Consider the following 20,373-nt stretch of genomic DNA (forward strand, 5'->3'; position numbering starts at 1 on the left):
TATTATAGATAAACATTTATTCTTAAATTATATAGTAAATACATCCAAGATCGACATATGGAATATATAGGCGAGTTTATTTAATCATAATTTTTACCATTAATCTCTTAAATTTTTATTACTTTTTTTAAAAATAAATAAATAAATCTACCTAACAATTATTTTAAGTATAAAACATTATATACAAAGATCATTTTACATGAAATAATAATAATTAAAAAAAAAAATCAGTACAAGAAATGCAAAGACAAAACTTAAGTAACAAATATGTAGCTTGTGATTATATTTATATAAAAATATTTATTATATTATATAGATGGAAATATTCTTATCTAATTAGATCTTGTCATGCTCCCAAAAATGGCTTGTATTTTTAATAAAGTAATATGAAAAAAAAATCAACATACATGTATGAATTATTAGCGTTAACTACTTGAACTTTAGGGGATAAAAGTTAATAAATTTTATCTTTAATGTCATTAATAAGAAAAAAAAAAAAGATAAATTTAGAGACAACAAAATTTCATTTAAAAATAATATTTTTGTGTAATGGTATGAAAACTCAACTAGCAATGTCCTTATCATAATCTTTATCAAAAGATTATATTAAAAAGAAGTATAAAAAATTAAACTTTTATCAATAAGGAGTTTGAAAATGAGGGTTTTTCCCTAATTCATTTTCCAAAATAAATTTTTAAAAAAATAATAAGTGACAAAAGAAGCTACTTGATAGTGACCCATTTTTTAATTAAACATATGCAAGAATAATTCAACTAATAATAATAATAATAATAATATTAAGAATAATAAGCAATTGTTGATCATTAGTTCAATATTTAATCTAAAAGTTATTATTAATGATAAATTTTTAATTTTATTATGAATAAAAATATATATAATATATCGTTAATATATAATCAACAATATAAATAAATAAAAATAACACATAGTTAATATTCATTTATCACTATTTAGTAAATAATATATATATATATATATATATATAAACAACATATTGTTATATATAGTGAGCAAATCCGGATAATATATGATTAATGTTCATTCAACACTATTTAATAAAATAATTTAAAATATTTAGACAATCTTATACTATAAGATATATGTATCACATCATTATACTCCCTCCGTTCACAAACTAATGTCCTATTTTCCTATTTGGGACGTCCAATAATTATTGTCATATTTCTTTTTTTAAACACAAATTTTACATTTTGACCATTAATTTATTTATTCTTTTAATCTCTACTATACATTTAAGGGCAAATTTATCCATTTATAACAAAAAGACAATTACCTAAAAAATCGTACAATTATACTTTAGGACAATAGAAATTGAACGGAGGAAGTATTTACTTAGCAATATTTACAATAACCGACAACATATAATCATAACTTATTCAATATACTAGAATTGAATATATATATATATATATAATTATTAAATTATATTTATAAAATTTAAACAACAACAACAATAATAATAATAATAATAATAATAATAATAATAATAATAATAATAATAATATACAACTGCTCAACGGCTAGAAACGGTCAGCCCCATAACTAATTCATCAACATTAAATGAACGCATTTATTTGTAGTACAAAATTTTTTTAGTACATAAAGATAGCACAATAAATAAAGGGAATAGTTACTCTTTCCATTACGGGGAATCAACGTCACCACAAGTAAATAGTACGCTACCCGAAAGTGCGTACTGGGTAAATCTCCGGCCGAACCTAATACCCCGTAAACCAGATCCGGCGATTACAAGTCCAACTCCTATACCATCAGACTATCATTTACGGGACAATAATACTTGTAGGTGTGTTGTACATGAATATGTCATGTATTAAAATTAACAATAATTCGTGTTACCTGAATTATCATGTATTGTTAATTCATGTATAATATTATTATTATACCAATATAAACACTATATTATTAATAATACTCTCTCCCTCTCATAAAAAGATACCATTTTCTATTTTTGTCTGTCAAAAAACAAATGTATAATTTCCTAATTTAGTAAATGTACTACCTACCTAATATAATAAATATCCTTACAGCTTACAATATATTATACAAATATCATCACTTTTATAACTCCACATACTAATAGGGGCATTTTCGTTATTTTTACTACAAACTAATATTAAAAAATCTACGTGAAGATAGTAATATTATATGATGTTTGTCAGTAACTGTCATATATATATATATATATTAAAAAACAATAGTAAAAATTTTGAAGAAAAAAATCAATCCCAAATAAATTTCTTTGATAAAATTGGTTTTATTATATTTAAAACTAATCTTTTTTTATTTTTACCCTAATAACCCTCTATATGCAAGCGTATCAGCAACGACAATTCACGTGTTATTTGATGTGATTTGAGTATAATCACATTCACAAGCAACACTATTGTAACGGTTGACATTGTGTTTTTTTTTTTTTTTTTTTTTTTTTTAATTTTATGCCGAATAACAAAAGATACGAAAAATTTATATTTAAATTCTTTGATTTTTTACACTTCAACAATTCGAAATAAATATAAGTATCAAAATAAAAATATTATGTTAGATGTATTTTATATTATATAAAAAATATATATACAATATTTTTTAATAAATATTTAAAATTTATGAATGATAAAAGGCCATTGAAATGTGGGCACGTCTACATTAAGCGTGCATAATTATTGGACCAAAGCAACTTTAGGATTTGTTTTTATCCAACCGAAAGCACGTAAATTATAAGTTTGATTTTGTAAGCAAGTTTGGTCGTTGGTCATATTAATAAATTAATATACATTTGGACAATGATTCCTATAATAAATCATTTAAATAAATAAACATACTTTTTGACGGATGAGATGTGTATATGCATGAATTTCTATAAACATTTGGCCCACAAATAACATTTTTTCTCTTGCTCTTTTGGGAAAAATTTTCTTGTGGGGTTGGGTTGGGTGGGTGGTTGCATTGGATGTTAAGACACATGAGGACACATTGTATGTCCCAACATGTGAACAAAATTTGTGCTATGTAGTAAGGTTAAATTGAATTATGTTACTTTCTTTTTTTCTTAAAATTTGGAATCCGCATGCGTTACTCGAAAGTGCGACCGAACCCATAACCTCATGGTCACAAGTCCAACCCCTGCACCACTAGGTTATCTCTTACTGGACGAATTATGTTACTTTCTTGGTTTATGAAATATATATTTATTTGAGTTGGATACAAATTTTAATGAATGTAGTACTTTTTTTTTTGTTTGAAATAATTATGCCACACTATCTGAGTACGGAGATTAAAAAATAATAATATTTTAATATAAAAATATGATAAATAAAAAAATTAAATTGAAAGATTATAGAAAATTAATTAGAGAATTAATAATAAAGTAATGTGGTATGTAGAAAAATAATACCCCCTCCGTCCCAGATACCGTGTCTGCTACACTGTAGACACGGTATTTTAGGAGGGGTGTAATTAGTAGATAATTAAGAATGTATTAGTGAAAATAATTATTTTATAATATAAATAACTATAAATTAAGATTAAGATAACTAATTAGTTTAATTAAAATTAAAAAAAATAAAATTTAAAAATTTAAAATGAAATTAAAGTGTGTAATCATTTTCCAAAAAATGAAAGTGACATGGTATGTGAAACAGACAGAAACGGCAACGTAAACATGGTATTTCGGACGGAGGGAGTAACAAATTGGTTATTATCCACCCCAATAGAATGTACTCATTTACTTTGTTGTAGTGAATTAAAAAATAATATTCTCTCTGTTTTATATAAAAAAACAACATTTGGATTTCGGCATGAGAATTTAGATAGGTAGAATAAAGTGAAAATTATATGATGTGATATGAGAGAAAAATGTATATTTATTTTTTCATTTAAGTGATGTGATGAAATAAAATATATTAATTAATTTCTATTTTGTAAATATTGCAAGGTATGTGCGATAAATCAAAATAGAAAATGTTGCAGGGTATGTGAGATAGAGGGAACAGTATTTTATTAATTTGTAGAAGTATGTTAAAATTATTTTAACATTTTTGCCCTTATAAGTACAAAAGAAATAAATGTTTTCGTAAAATCTAGAGATATTTTTTGTGTATATATATATATTTTTTACTATAATAAGAAAGTGATATTTTTGAATGAAATCAATGAAAAATAATAAAAAAATACATTGAATCGAACGGAAAAAGTATATTTTTAAAATTATTGATATAGTCTAAGTTTCCATTTCTGTTTTTTTTATTATTATTACTTTTTTTTTTCAAATTTTACATATTCAACCATATATCTTTCAACACAGTATTTTTGTCATTGTTCAGTCATAGGCTCATAGCTACACCAATTTTACATGATTAAAAACATATTATCAATTTCATGATTAATATTTTTAAAATTTAAAATATTTGATATTTATTATTTAATTGTTTTATTATATTATTGTTATATACTGTTGTTGTTGTTGTTGAATAGGAATTACATAAATTAAATAAACTACTCATGTCAACAATATGCATATTTCTTTTCAAAAATTTTATTGAAAGAACTTTAAAGTTAAGCGTAGATAGAGTAATTTGAGTATGAGTGGCATTTGGTAAGTCTCCCAAACACCTTAAAGTAAAGATGAGTGATCTCTTTAAAAATCTTTTAAGTGCGCGTGAGTGAGAACATAGACACTCAGAAGGACTTTTGTGTTGACATGTATAACTAGCTTAATAAATTAAACATGTAAATTTTATTTTATTATTTTCAATTTACATTATTATTATTATTGATATGTTTGATAAGTCCAAAATAATACTCCCTCCGTCCCAGATACCATGTCCATGTTGCCATTTATGTCCATCCCACATACCATGTCATTTTCCTTTTTTGAAAAATGATTACACACTTTAATCTCATTTTAAATTTTTTAATTTCATTTTTTTTAATTTTAATTAAACTAATTAGTTATCTTAATCTTAATATATAATTATTTATATTATAGGATAATTATTTTCACTAATACATTCTTAATTATTTACTAATTACACCCCTCCTAAAATACCGTGTCTACAGTGTAGCAGACACGGTATCTGGAAGGGAGGGAGTATCATTGATTTTATAGAGGATACCGATATTTTCATATTTAAAATTTGAGTTGCGATTTAAATAATAGTTTGATATAATATTTTGTAAAAAAAAAAATTATTAGAGAATATAAAAACTTAGTAAGAAATTATAAAAAAAAAAAAAAAAAAAAAAAAAAAAAAAAAAAAAAGTAAAAGGGTGAACTAATAGTGAATGTAGATTACTTTAAAATATTAAGAAAGGTTATTTGTTACTTCTCCAAAGCCCAAAAGACAGCAATAATTTTATAGAGAAGATTAAAGCCCAATGAGTTAAAAGCTCATCCACTCATTGAAAAATATTACAAAAAATAATAATAAATATACAATTTCTAAAAAATATTACAAAAAATAAACATACAATACATACATATAATAATAAAAATTAACGAATACACAGAAAGCAACAAAAATATACATGTTATTTTATAGTATATTACTTTTATAATTTTTTATATCTCACAACAAAAATACGAGACAAACACATCTTTAACAACTTTTTACATGTAGAATAAAACAATAAAATTTATATATAGAATTTAAATAACAAAATTTGAATAACTTATTCTAGATAATACATTGATTAATTTTTCAACTGATCAAATGAATTTATTCATATTTTATACTATTTCCGTACTGCATAATTTGTTCATTCCTTCTATTTATGTTCATCCTATATAATTTGTCCTTTTATTTTTTAAAAATTATAATTATACACTTTAATTATATTTTAAAATTCATAATTATTATGTTAATAATTATTTTTATTAACTAATAATTATTTTTACTAATATTTTATTAAGTACTTACTTTTTTTTTTTCTTGTAGGTTTAGTTGAGTACACGAAGTAAAAAATAATGATATTTTAATATTAAATGGAATAGATAAAAAAAAATAATGTTGAAGTATTTTAACAAATTTATTAAAGATTTAATAAAAACAAATGGAATAAGTAAAAAGAAAAAAAAAATAGTGATAAAGTAATTTAATACTGACATATTCTTGTGGATTAATTTCAAACCACAACTAAACAATTTCTTTGTATTTTCAATCTTACTTTTACACTTTTCATTGTGAATTATGATTTTTTTTTTCTTGAAAAATATTATATTCATAGCAAAATGTTTATTTAAAACACCATTTTAAAACTTTATTTTTATTCGAAAATTACATTCAAAACTTATTTTTTTTATTATATATATCAAATTCAAAACATAATAAACTATCAAAAGTATTTTTCAAAAGGCAAAATTGTCCATAACTCTCTTGTGGTTTCGAAACTCAGCGTAAATTCCCCCTCTACTTTAAAAATTGTATGATGTCCCCTTATACTTTAAAAAATGTTGCATGAAACCACTTTGTAGTTTCGAAACTCAGCATAAATCCCCATTTTACTTTAAAAAATTGCATGACGCTTACTTATACTTTAAAAAATATTGCATAAAATCCTCCTACCATGCAAAACATATAGATAGGATCATCTTCTTATCACACGAGGAAAGTTTCATGGTGGTGGGGTTTCATGCAACGTTTTTTAAAGTATAAGGGGGTACCATGCAATTTTTAAAGTACAAGGAGATTTTACGCTGAATTTCAAAACCACATGAAAGTTATAAGCAATTTTACCTTTTCAAAACAATATATTCTAAACAAAATTCTTCAAAACACCACATTAAAAATACATTTTTATACAAAAATTACATTTAAAACCTTTTTCTTTATTTTTGATCAATAAGATCAAATGATATATTACTACTCGGAAATATATGTACAAAAGCACAGAACATACTTGAGAACTCAAGTTGTTGTCAAAAATAAAATCCAAAACTTATTTCAATAAGATATATCAAATTAAAAGCATCATAAAATATCCAAAAAACACTATCAAACAATGAAACAAACCTTTAACTAATAATTTTGTCGACATCTTCGTCCTATTGTCAATTTTTATTTGTTTAGGGTAAACTATTTTAGAGTCGTATCTGAATCTTTTTATAATTTTAATTCCGTAATTAGAATGTATTTTAAAATAGTTTTGTAAATTGACAAATTTCGCACATTTAGTCATCCGGTGTCGAAGATGCATGTGTGGCATTCACGTGGCATGTCGAATGATACGTATCCGCCAGGCAACGCCACCTGGCGGACACGTAGATAATTTGTATTTTTTATTTTGTTTTCAATATAAAATATTAATAATTATATAAAATTTAAATTTAAATTAAAAATAAATAATTAAAAATATTTATTTATTATTTTATTTTAAATTTTTATTCTTTTTATTTTTTATATTTTATTTTATTTTAAATTTTGCTCTATTTATTTATTTTTATTTTTATGCTTTTTATATTTTTAATTTTTAAAAATAATATAAAAAATAAAAATTATCTACTTGCCCGCGAGGTGGAGCTGACGTGGTGGACCCCTGTCCTGCGACATACTACATAGGTGCCATGCAGACATCTCCGGCACCGTAAGACTAAATATGCAAAAAAAATTAATTTACGTGACTATTTTAAAACAACTTTAGTTACAAAATCAAAATAATAAATAGATCTAATTACGAGACTAAAAAATTAGTTTACTCTATTTTTTATTTATTTTTTGTGTAAGTATTTGTTCGGCGTATACTTTATATCAATTTTATTTTTTTCTATTCAAATCACAAAATTTTTACTAAAAATATATTATTATTTGTTTTACAAACTACTATTAAACTATTACTTAAACTAAAACTCTTAAAACAAAACTGCAATGAAAGTTTTACTTTTAAAATAGCAAACCAAAAAATTTGCTAAACACAAGTTTAAGTGGTGGAGATTTCTCCAGCACTTCAGCCAAATTATAAACCTAACTAACTGAAACAAATAATTATTTCTATTTTTTAATAAAAATAAAATAAAATATAGCTAAGCAAATTTATATCTAAACATATTAAAAAATAAATCGAGAAAACGAATACAGAACAACATCAGTGTACGTATTGATCAAGTTGATAAGATTCTCCTTTTTTTAATTTACCACATGCTAGTTTAATTTATTAAGTTTTAACATATATATATATAGTCTCGTAAGTGGAGCATGTCGCAAACTAGTTCTATAAGTGAAAAAATTTGTTGTTTTAGTCCTCCGGCTCCGCTAGCGGACACGTGGCTTCCAGTACTAAAATGATAAGAGTCAGCTACATACTGAAAAAAACAGTTTAAATATTATCAAAGGAATTTGGTCTTGATTGTATGCCTATGAAATTTCCGCAACTTCTATAATTTTACATCAGTATTATATATATATATATATATGGTTAGGATTTTATTAGAATTGTATAATACTAGTTGCAGTATTTGATTTGATTCGTAAAAATATTCGACTATTTGATTCGTTTTAAATATTAAAACAATATTTGTATTTAATTTAAAATAATTTTTAAATTATTTGATTCGATTTTTTTAAATACAATTTTAATAATATTATTCAAATATTCAATTTAAAATTTGACTTTTTTTGTCTATTTGATCTTAAATTTTGTAATTAAAATTTTCATTAATAATATCAAGACAACTTATTTTGTTTTAAAAAAAATAAATAAAAATACTGCATTTACTATTTATTATTATTTATATAAAAAAATTGAATGTGGATTAATTAAATCCAGTTATTTTAGTTTAAGTACTTCTTCTGTTCGATAAATTTTGCCAAATTTATTTTGTCCGACTAAAGAGTAATTAAATTAAAATAGGTAGATCAACCTAATCCACATGATTAAGCATGAAAAAACATTTTCTCATGACGGCTAATATCCCACATTTTTCTATAGGATGCCATTAAATAAAAAAATTCCATATGTTGTTTAAAATTATATGACCTAAATGTGATATCAATATATATATATATATATATGTATATTTAACAATTATTTTTATCTAAAAAAGTGATAAAAAAAATTATGCTTTTTATACTGCTAAATTATATCTACATAAATTTATATTGACAAAGTTATTTATATATATATATATATACTTATCTCTCATATTTATTTTTTGCTCGTTAATTTTTAAATATTAATTATTATATCAAAATATAGTATAAATTAAGAGAAAATGACAAAAATATTTCTATTAATGTCTTATAATACTAATATAATAACGTTTGTACAAAAAATTATATAAATAGAAGAATATTTTTAATGTTAAATACAATGACGCAAAATGTAAATGTAACCCTTAGAAACGGAGAGAAGTAGTATAATTTTAAGATTCTTTAAAAAAAAAATTGTTTGATTGTAATTTGAAATTAATTTAAAATAGAATGTTGATTTAAGGTTATATATAAATAGTATTTTAATATAATTATTATATTTTTCATACTATTCATTTTCAAAGAACTGACCAATAAAAAACAAATTCAAACTTCTAAATGCCACAAACTTCAGAAATTCGAATAATTTTAATATTTTAAAACAATAATACCAATTATATAATATTATCACAATTTATATAAATTAATATCTTGAAATTAAATATAATATTATATAATAAATATTATTTGTATATTATTAGACAATAATAATTATAAAATAATGAATTATTATGAATTTTATAAAATTATAAAAGTAATAGGTTGAATGTGATGATATTTTAACAAGTATTTAAAGAAGTACTTTGAATACTCATACAGATACGATATAAATAAATAAAAAATAAAAACTAATGAAAATAGAGGCAATAATTACAACAGGTACTCTTGATACAAGTTTGGTAAGTCTAAAATAATAGTTAAATTATTTTAAATATAAAAATATTTTAGTCCATGTTTATATGGCTGCAAATTTGACATTAATACATCCATTAACATTGGATTTGTAGCCATCTCGTTTTCAAGTCTTGCAAACAGGAAGTTTGTCGTGTTGAAGTACTCTTAACAGGAAATTAAAAAGTTTTTTGTGTTCAACTCTTATCGTTCGATCGGATGAGTGTGCTGCTGCCGGCAGCGTTGCTATTTGCTTGATGTAGATCAAACCGCTGCCGCTATTCGTCAGGAGAATTCATCGCTAAAGGTCGATCTATCATCGACCGGAGTTGCTGCCCGTCTGGCTGACAACACTGTTGTCCACATTAGTAGGAATCGATCCATTGTTGGTCGGGGTTAAAAATCGTCATCCAATTTGGGCGAATCCGATGGCCGAACAGAGAACAGGAACAATAAGTTCTTTACAATTATTTTCAATTTCAATTGCCCCTTATAGTGCCTATTTGTTTGAATTTTTCTTAATTTTCAAATTTTAGTTTTAAACTTTTGAATTAGATTAATTTATTTTTATATTCAGCTCAATTTAATTTGGATTCTATTTAAAAAAAAAAAAATTACAACTCCTTCGTGTTTGATACCCGTCGTTAACGGTAATAAAAAATGGAGTAGTTTTTGGGTTTGAAGGACCCTAAGATTTAGCTTTATGCATTCCTAGGAAAATCATACGGTTGAACAAATCCATATTCCATCATTCTGATGAAATTATTTGTAGATTTATTAAAATCTAGTTGTTTCAAGGGATTTTTTATTTTTTTTATTTTTTTATTTTACAAGTAAAATCAATAATTGTTTTATGGCTCCTATAATGCAACTATTAAATTTTTTGCATTTTAAATACTGAATGTTTAAAGTTACTTATGGTCTAGAATAACTGTGAATATATAATCAACTCTGCTTATTATTTTATTTGAAGATGTTTATTTATTTATTTATTTATTTTTTTGTATATACAAACTCACAGAATTCAATATGCTTATTGAAGGAATTAAGTAATAATATATTCTTTGTTGTATGTAGTATATAGTTTGAGATTGATAATAATTTTGCTCTGAGAAGTGATAAGGAATTGGTTAATGATTGAGAGTATTGACGTGAGGTTTTTGATACAAAGAGGAAGAAAGTTTGTGTTCAGATCTTATTGCAGAATGAGAATTAAAAGGTTGATTACGTGAGAGAAGTTGAAATTTGCTGCAAAGAAAAATGTTCATTTGAAGAAGGTGAAAACATACAAAAAAATGTGTTGGTGGACAAAGAAGAATTTGACTATGATGTACATAATGCATTGAATGGATTGTTGAATGTGATAAATTAAATTTATGGATTGAAAGTGAATGAATTGTTTAATGTAGTGGATTGAATTGATGGATTGAATGTGAAGTTTAGATACTTTATTCATCGTTTTGATAAATTTGTGGAAAATATATTTAGAATATTCTTTTTTTTTATAGAATTTTTTGTGAACGATATTGGAATAAGAAACAATGAATTAAATTGTATAAAATTATAATTTGATATTTTATTTACATACTGATTATAAGAGATGAATATATTATATTTGGTATAACTACATGTTTGTAAGTAAATGTTTTGTTCAATAATATATGTACATTCTGATTATAACAAATTAATATACTATCATTAGTATATCGATATTTTAATAATAGCACAATAATATATTATGAATGACATTGAAACAGCTAATGATGAATTGAATTGTGTAAAATTATATTTGGATATTTTGTTTAAATAGTGATTACAAGAGATGAATATATTATATTTGGTATAACTATATGTTTGTAAATAATTAATGAAATATTTTGTTCAATATATGTATATGTTGATTATAACAAATTAATATGCTATCATCAGTGTAACAATATTTTAATAAAAATACAATAATATATTGCTAGAGTTAATAATAGGTAATATTGATTGTAAAAAATAAAAATATTATGCACATTGTAAATATTATGCACATTATAATCAATGAAATATTTTATTCATATATGCATGTTGACCGCACATAGACAAATCATATGTATTCACCAGATTTTTCACATTGTCTATTCTTTTGTCATGATTATAATACATTATTTTAATCCTTTCTAATTTTGTTGCATTTGTTGCTTTTTTGTATCCCTATTTGTTGCAACAATATTTCATGTATTGTATTGCGTGTCTTTTTTAAATTTTTTCTGCATTTTAATCATAACTGCAAAGTCCATATTGTGTGCATACTCACAATAGAAATTGTATGCATCATCTGATTTTGTGAATTTCATTGCTTGCCAATCTATGGATCCTATACATATTAGACGATGAAAAATGTCAAACAATATATTTTCTATTGAACTTTAAAATGTTTTAACATATAACGATATTCTAATAGTTTCGCTACTGTAACACCCTTAGTTGGCTCATACTGAAAATACTATTATCACACTATATCATGAGGTTGTTATGTTGGATTAAAAATCCAATTGTGGGTTAAATGTAACTATTTGGGCTATCAGTCAGATTAAGCCTATATTAAGTGATCTATTAATTTATTGGGCTTAAATGTATTTAGTAAGTGCGGGCCTCCAATGTACAGAAACCCGGTAACTTATTAATTGGGTGATGAGGCCAATTAATAATAAAGGATATAAATAGGGTTGTGATCCCAGGTCTAGACGCAACAACCATTACGTTCCATATCTCATCGTGGGAGTAACGGCAAAAACCCTAGCGGTTTTCTCAGGAGGGGTTGCGCCATAGACTTGAAGAACACAAAACCCTCAATTATTAGCATATTCGTATTCGACTATACTAATGGAATAAGGTTAGATTTATTTTGCTTTATTTTTATCTCAATTATGACAACACGGTAGATCCTGTGCTTAGGGTTAAATTCCTGATAAGTTCCAACAAATGGTATCAGAGCCTTTTACGTGTTAAATTATTGAGATATTTGGTCAGATCAATTATGTTTGACTCGATGCGCACACGACACAAATCTTTATTTCGTTCTTCTAGAATTAATTGAAATCAAGATTGGGTGAATTTAAGGTGAAATTTAAATCCAATTGGTGTCGGATTCCATCTCGATGCTTGTTGTATCTTTGATCTAACAATTAAATCAAGTAGTTGTTTGATTGAAACCAATAAATTGATGTCAATTCATCTTTGCATACGTGTGATTATTTATTTATCATTCTTCTTTCTATATGACTCAATCTCTGTCTTTTATATTTGAACCAATTTTGGAATCAGACATGAATCTGTACATATTTATTTAATTATTTGTACGTCTGTATTGTCATTGATATATTAGATACATAAATCTATTATTTAATGTTTAATCGGATTAAACTTGCATGTGCCTCGATCTGTGTGCCTACATACATATTCATGTATATGTGAATATATGTGCAATCATGAAGTAAACATATGCAAATCTTTGGATCATGTCAATATGTGCGTTTATTTGTTTATTTATGATTATTAATTTGGGTATTATAATCAATGAAAACACAATTTGCACTCTGGTCATATTTATAAGAGATAAATTTATGCATGTATGAATGACATGAGTTTGTTTGCCTATATAATATTTATTTTAATAATTTATTGAATCGGTATGCCATTTTGCAATGCTGGTATATTTAAAAAAATTGGCATATGCAGTTAGAATGTGATATTTTGTTCAATCAATTAAAGTTTAATACATAGTTATTTGATTAACACTCAAGATTACTTTTCTATTTTATTGGTTCAATTAATTAATGGATGCAATCAGTATAAGTATATGTGCAATTTAAATAAAATAGCATTTGGATGTTTGCTTATTTTTATTCATTTATTCTGAAATCAATGAATATGTCTTAATATTTGTACCGATTTTGACATTATAATTAGATTAATTAATTTATTTAATTGATCGTTTGAGTCAAAATTGACGTTCAATGTATATATATGCATCCGGTTTGATAATTGCATAATTTATTAATTAATGTGTGTATGTTACTATATCTGCAGTTAAATTGGATATGTGCATAATTAATTTATTATTCATTAGTGCTAATTTTATAAAATCAAATATTCATTACGATTCGTTTGATAGTCCAATTAAATTTGGGATATAGCATGCATTTTAGACACTATGCATTTATTCAAATTCGACTATAATGATTTGGTGTATTAATTTATAGTCTCTTTGGGTTGCCTGTGTAATTCCGCTGCATTTGGCACTTTCTTGGACTGCTTGATTATTTAATGAGTCCAGAAATTAATTATTGTTGTTATAGTTATAATATGTATTGAACATACATATTTGATTTATTTAAAGTGAATTTAATTAGCAATAAGTAATATAATATATTTTTTTGAATTGGTTGAAATAGTCATGTTGCCAAAGCAGCCTCTGCTATGTAAATCAGTTTATTTTATGTATTAGAAAGTTGTTTTTGTGACTTACAAGGCTCCTGATTGACCTAAAGACAATTCAGCCATTAAGTAGTTACATGCATATTTAGTGACATTGAATGTGGTGATGATAATTTGTTATTTGTGTGTAAATAATAGATCTGTCCAAAGATAGAGTGTTGTTTGACACACTACTTTATTGTCAACATTCGATTGTCAAAACAAGTTTGTCACTAGTGAGTCAGCAATTTGTCCAACGACATTTGCTGATGTTGCTTGATAACTTGAAATATAATTGCTACTTTATTTTATAAATTCACATATGAAACATTCAGTAGCTTATAGACATGTGCATTCAGTTGTTAATAAGCATTCTTTATTTTCTATGGAATCAGACCCGTGTATGTTGAACATGATTCTGATTATAATTTAGTTTAAGAAAATTATAAATTCATTAATAATGCATGCTGCATTTTGACGGTGAAGATCAAGTATTTGACGTTGCCAAAGTAACCTCTCTTATATAAGATTTTTTCTTGATAACGTAAGTGTTTATGTGTATTTTAATTCATGTGATTATTCTTCGGCCCAAAGGCAGTTGGTAATTGACAGAATGAAATATACATCTGCGATAGTATGTATGGGACGATTATATGGATTTAACTTATGTGAATGGTAAATCAGTCCAAAGATTGGTTGCTGTTTGACATTACTTATTGTCCGTATATCATTATTGCAACAAGATGACTGCTAGCAATCAATGTTATTGATCCAAAGATTGATCATTGATGTTGCACTTAGTGTCTTGGGATGAGAATGCATTATTATTGAGCTTCATTATGATTCATTTGGTTGCATGAATCATGACTTGGTATTAATAATAGACCATCTCACTCATACGGCGAAAAACACTGCTCATGAGCGTAGTTATTTGAGAAGTGGGACAGGTCCAACGCCTAAGTCTAATTATCATTAAGAAAAGCACTCCATAAATTTTTAGGAGTACAATATATGATGATATGGATTCCTTGTCGAAATTAAGAAACGCTTTACCAAAAGCGATAAGGCAGAAATGCGTACTCCTCTCATTACCATAAAGTATAACGACAAACAGAACATAAGGGAGTACATCATGAACATGTCTACTATTGCTACTAAATTGAGGGCACTTAAGTTAGACATTTCGGAGGACATGTTTGTCCTATTAGTCTTGCTCTTGAAATTAATTTAATTTCAGTTCATAGACACACCTGGGGGTGGATTTTGGTGTAACAACACACATCAGTGTGTCTATGTAAGATTATTTTATCGTCGAAATCAATTGATGTTGAAAGATACATCTATATGGGTGACGACAAGAAAGTTCAAGTTGAAGTCATTGATAATTTTAGATCATTATTGAGTACTCGTTACTATTTCAATTTGGATGAGATATTTTTTATGGTACCATCTTCAGTCAAAATTTAATTTCGATCTCTATTTTGAACAAATTCAGTTATTATTGTTCATTCGAATATAAAGTTTTGTCTCTTCCAGAATTCAAAATCAATTGCAACTAGTGCATCATTTGATAATAATAATCACCATTTAATTAATAGTCTGACTTCATATCATGAATTAGTTATTGAACATATTCATACAACTTCCACGATTACGGATCCGCTTAATGAATAAAGGGTTTCCACATAAGTTCTATAGTGAGCATATTGCTCATATGAAAGTGGAGCCATATAAGATACTTCGGTTTAGTGGGAGCTAATTAGTAATGTTCAAATACACTAAGGTTACTTTATTTTGTACTGCAGTATTCAGTATGCACTGTTCAGTATTAATTTTTTAATTCAGTGTTCAGTTGTTCTGAATTAAAGTTAAGGTGGATCAGTTGGAAATAGGCATGTTAAGATCACGTTACATGAAATTTTCATGCTGTGCATCCGCACTTGATCGAATCATAGGTTATATTAGTGTTGTGACCACTGATCGGTCCCATTGCGATAAATGCAGTGACGGCCGCTTTGATCTGCATTGACATGACTTATAGATAAGATTGGTAATGTACATTAAGGATCTAATAGCAAAACATTCATGAGCTCATAAGGTTATTCAGTGTACATTTACATTTACCCAAGTGGGAGATTGTTGGATTAAAAATCCAATTGTGGGTTAAATGTAACTATTTGGGCTATCAGTCAGATTAAGCCTATATTAAGTGATCTATTAATTTATTGGGCTTAAATGTATTTAGTAAGTGCGGGCCTCCAATGTACAGAAACCCGGTAACTTATTAATTGGGTGATGAGGCCAATTAATAATAAAGGATATAAATAGGGTTGTGATCCCAGGTCTAGACGCAACAACCATTACGTTCCATATCTCATCGTGGGAGTAACGGCAAAAACCCTAGCGGTTTTCTCAGGAGGGGTTGCGCCATAGACTTGAAGAACACAAAACCCTCAATTATTAGCATATTCGTATTCGACTATACTAATGGAATAAGGTTAGATTTATTTTGCTTTATTTTTATCTCAATTATGACAACACGGTAGATCCTGTGCTTAGGGTTAAATTCCTGATAAGTTCCAACATGTTACTCTTCGGGCCCCACAATAATAGTGTTAAGACTAAAATTAATTATAAAAACACCTTATTATTTAACATAATCTTATTTATGAATATTTACAAAAAATACATTTCTAAAATGAGGTTTTTCTATTTAGAAATTTATATATAATACATCATATGCAAGTTCACTCACTCAGTCCGTCTTTCTATATCCCGAGACATCTCCTATCTCGAGGTGTCATGTATACCATAACTAAATATTTTTATTAAAAGTAGTATAGAATTAAATATATTTTAAGAACTAACATAAAATATGACATGTCATATTATAAAATGAAGCCTAATATCCGTTCAAAAAATAAGTGTCATACCATGCCAATAGTGAAATAATGCAACAATGGTATCGAACTCGACAAGTTATGCACATATATATATTTGTCAAAATGAGCAGCCGAAATAACCTTAACTCCATAATAACAAGCTCATTATATTTGTCTAAGTGAGTAGCCGAATAACCTCGGCCCCATAAAAATAGGCTCACTAGACTATTATTAATAAATAGCCGGAAGACCCTCGGCTAAAAAAAAGACCTGATAAACCCATAATAATATAACGGTCATCCGGTCACTTTCATATACCCACTATACGACTACCACAATCAATACATGGATAGCCGATATTGTCGCTATTAACCACAAGACGCTTATAGTCTATGATAGTGAAGATAGCATCCTCTTGTCAAGTCCTATCTCGTGTAATATAGTAGAATTCATGCAACCTGAAATCACTCAAGAAAAACCTGAAAACTCTACTCCTCCCCGTGCGCATTAATGAGATCACGTTTGAAGTTTGACATATGATTCTAAACTATTGGTAAACCTCACCAATGATCAATCCAATGAGTGGAATAACACCTAACACGAATGATCAGACCAAATACGTCTCAACTACAATGGGTATAATACCTGAATAATCGTGCGACTAAGTCATTCAGTTGTCCGATTACTATCGTCCACTATCGCCAAAGTGTTACGGTACATCTGGGTCGAATATCCTAACTCCAGATAATGTTCTCTCCTAGCTCTACCTCACAAGACGACTAAATGATAGATCCATAAAATATATCTGATAACATGTGCAATATGTGTGCAACATGTCAAATAAGTAAATTTATCGGAAAAGGCTTGTGAGACAGCTCACCTCTCATTCTTTTCAGAAATTCACCAATGCGATTAAATGTGTATATCAAATATCATAAAATATGACGTCTCATACATGCATACGTACACACATATATAAATATATACATGCACTGAAAACATTATCCACATAATAGCACATTAATATTATAATTGTAATCGCATGCAAATGCATACTTAATTTCTTAAAATTAGATTTAATTCTCTATTGTTTTACCTCTTTATCGATACTCTTGGCTTTTGCAATTTCACCCAAATTCACTCATCGTACACTTGCTTCATTATTTACTCAAATAAGATGAACTATATGTTTATTCATATGAGCTATCTGTTTATTCAAAAGTTAATTGTTATAACTAGTTTGTTGGATCTCAAACTTTTTTATTTGGTAAAATACTATATTGTAACTATAAAACTCTTATATCTCATAATATTCATATTGTTCAATTATTAAATAAAAATTCTCAAAAGATATGAATAAACATGCATATATTGCACTGCAATTTCCAATTTCGCTTGAATCGATACAACATTCTCATAATATTACGTTAGGGCTACGAAAAGTTATTAGTTAAAAAAATTCGTCGATTAAATAGTTAAATAGTGAATTATAAATTTCAAAGAATTTTAAATTTAATTTCTCCATATCCAAATGTATATTAAAAATAATAACTAAATTCTACTAATAGTAAAAATTACAATAACAAAGATGTATAATTGAAATCAAATAGCTAATTTTAAAATTTTTTTCTAATCTTTCTTTCTTTCTCGTGGCCTGAACGACAGTGTTTGCTTCAAAGGTAAGGTATTTACTATATATACATATATATATATAAATATTAGTAATAACAGTGATCATTCTTACCTTTCATTTATATTATTATATTGTTATTATACAAAGTATTATATTTTATATGTTATATTTATATTTATTTTTATCTTTATTTTTATCGATATTTGTTCTTTTAAGAATCTTTTTAATCATAAGCAATATACAAAATAGAAATATAATTTATTTTAAAATATTAATTTCTTAATCTTATTAATATTATTAAAATATTTTATTGATATAATAATATTATTTTATACCTTTTGAAATCGGAGCATCACAGCTACTCTCCAAATCTTGAAAAAGTAAAAAATAATTAGATTAGCACGATTTCATAAATTATTATCCAAATTTAACTAAAGAAACAATAATTCAATAAATCAAATTCAGTATATCGATTGAGAATTTTGCAATTTCAATTTTATCATCCAGATTTTACTTGTGTGTTTGGACAATTTTGATTACGTCATCAGGTATCCGCAAAGGATATGAAATATTTAAAACTTCAATTTCTTGGATGTTTCTGTTAATTTTTTTTTTTAGGGATTAATAGAGGTTGAAATAATGATAAATATTTAAAACTATTCTTTTCTACTTTTTTTGAACAAGCTGGAACTACCAGAAGAGGAAAGAAAAAAAGATCGGCTAGATAAAGGTCATGTATCCCAAGCAGATATCAGAACTCATGTTTATATATAAGCTTTTATAATATTTTTGTGTTATTCATCACATTAATTAATTTTTAAAAAAATATTATATATTAAATATTAAATTTTTAATTTTTAATTACAAAAACCTCTAAGATGTGTTTGTTTGATGTTTAAGTATTGAGTTTGAAATTTAAATAATAAATTGTAAAATGATTAGTTATTTGATGTTATATAAACAAATATTGTTTGGATTGAATATATTTACTTTATAATATAATATAAAAATTAAGTAACAAATAATTGAATTGATATTTTTACATTAAAAATTATAAATAATAGTAAAAAATATGTAAAAAAAACCCAAACAAACACAGACCTACTAATTCACTTTTTTGTAAATTAATTAATCCATAAAACTAAAATGATTTAAAAGATAGAGTTTGTTTGTCAAATAAAAAATTTTATGACTTAATTTCTAATATATATCTCTAATACTATATCTTTAAAAAAAATAATTAATATTAAATATAAAATATTACTCTCCGCCCAAACACTCTATAATATTTTTTTTTATCCCAAACTCACTGCAGCATTTTTAAATTTAGAAATAAATAATAATATTTTTATACATATATTAATATACACTTCACTTTATCCCATCACATCACTCAAATAAAAAAAACAAATAATCATTTCTCTCTCCAATCACATCACTTAATATCTAAATTATTTCAAATTACCATACCTTATACTCC

Source organism: Andrographis paniculata, unplaced genomic scaffold, assembly GCF_009805555.1.
Source record: "Andrographis paniculata isolate CXL003 unplaced genomic scaffold, ASM980555v1 Contig32END, whole genome shotgun sequence".
In the NCBI taxonomy this organism is placed as follows: Eukaryota; Viridiplantae; Streptophyta; class Magnoliopsida; order Lamiales; family Acanthaceae; genus Andrographis; species Andrographis paniculata.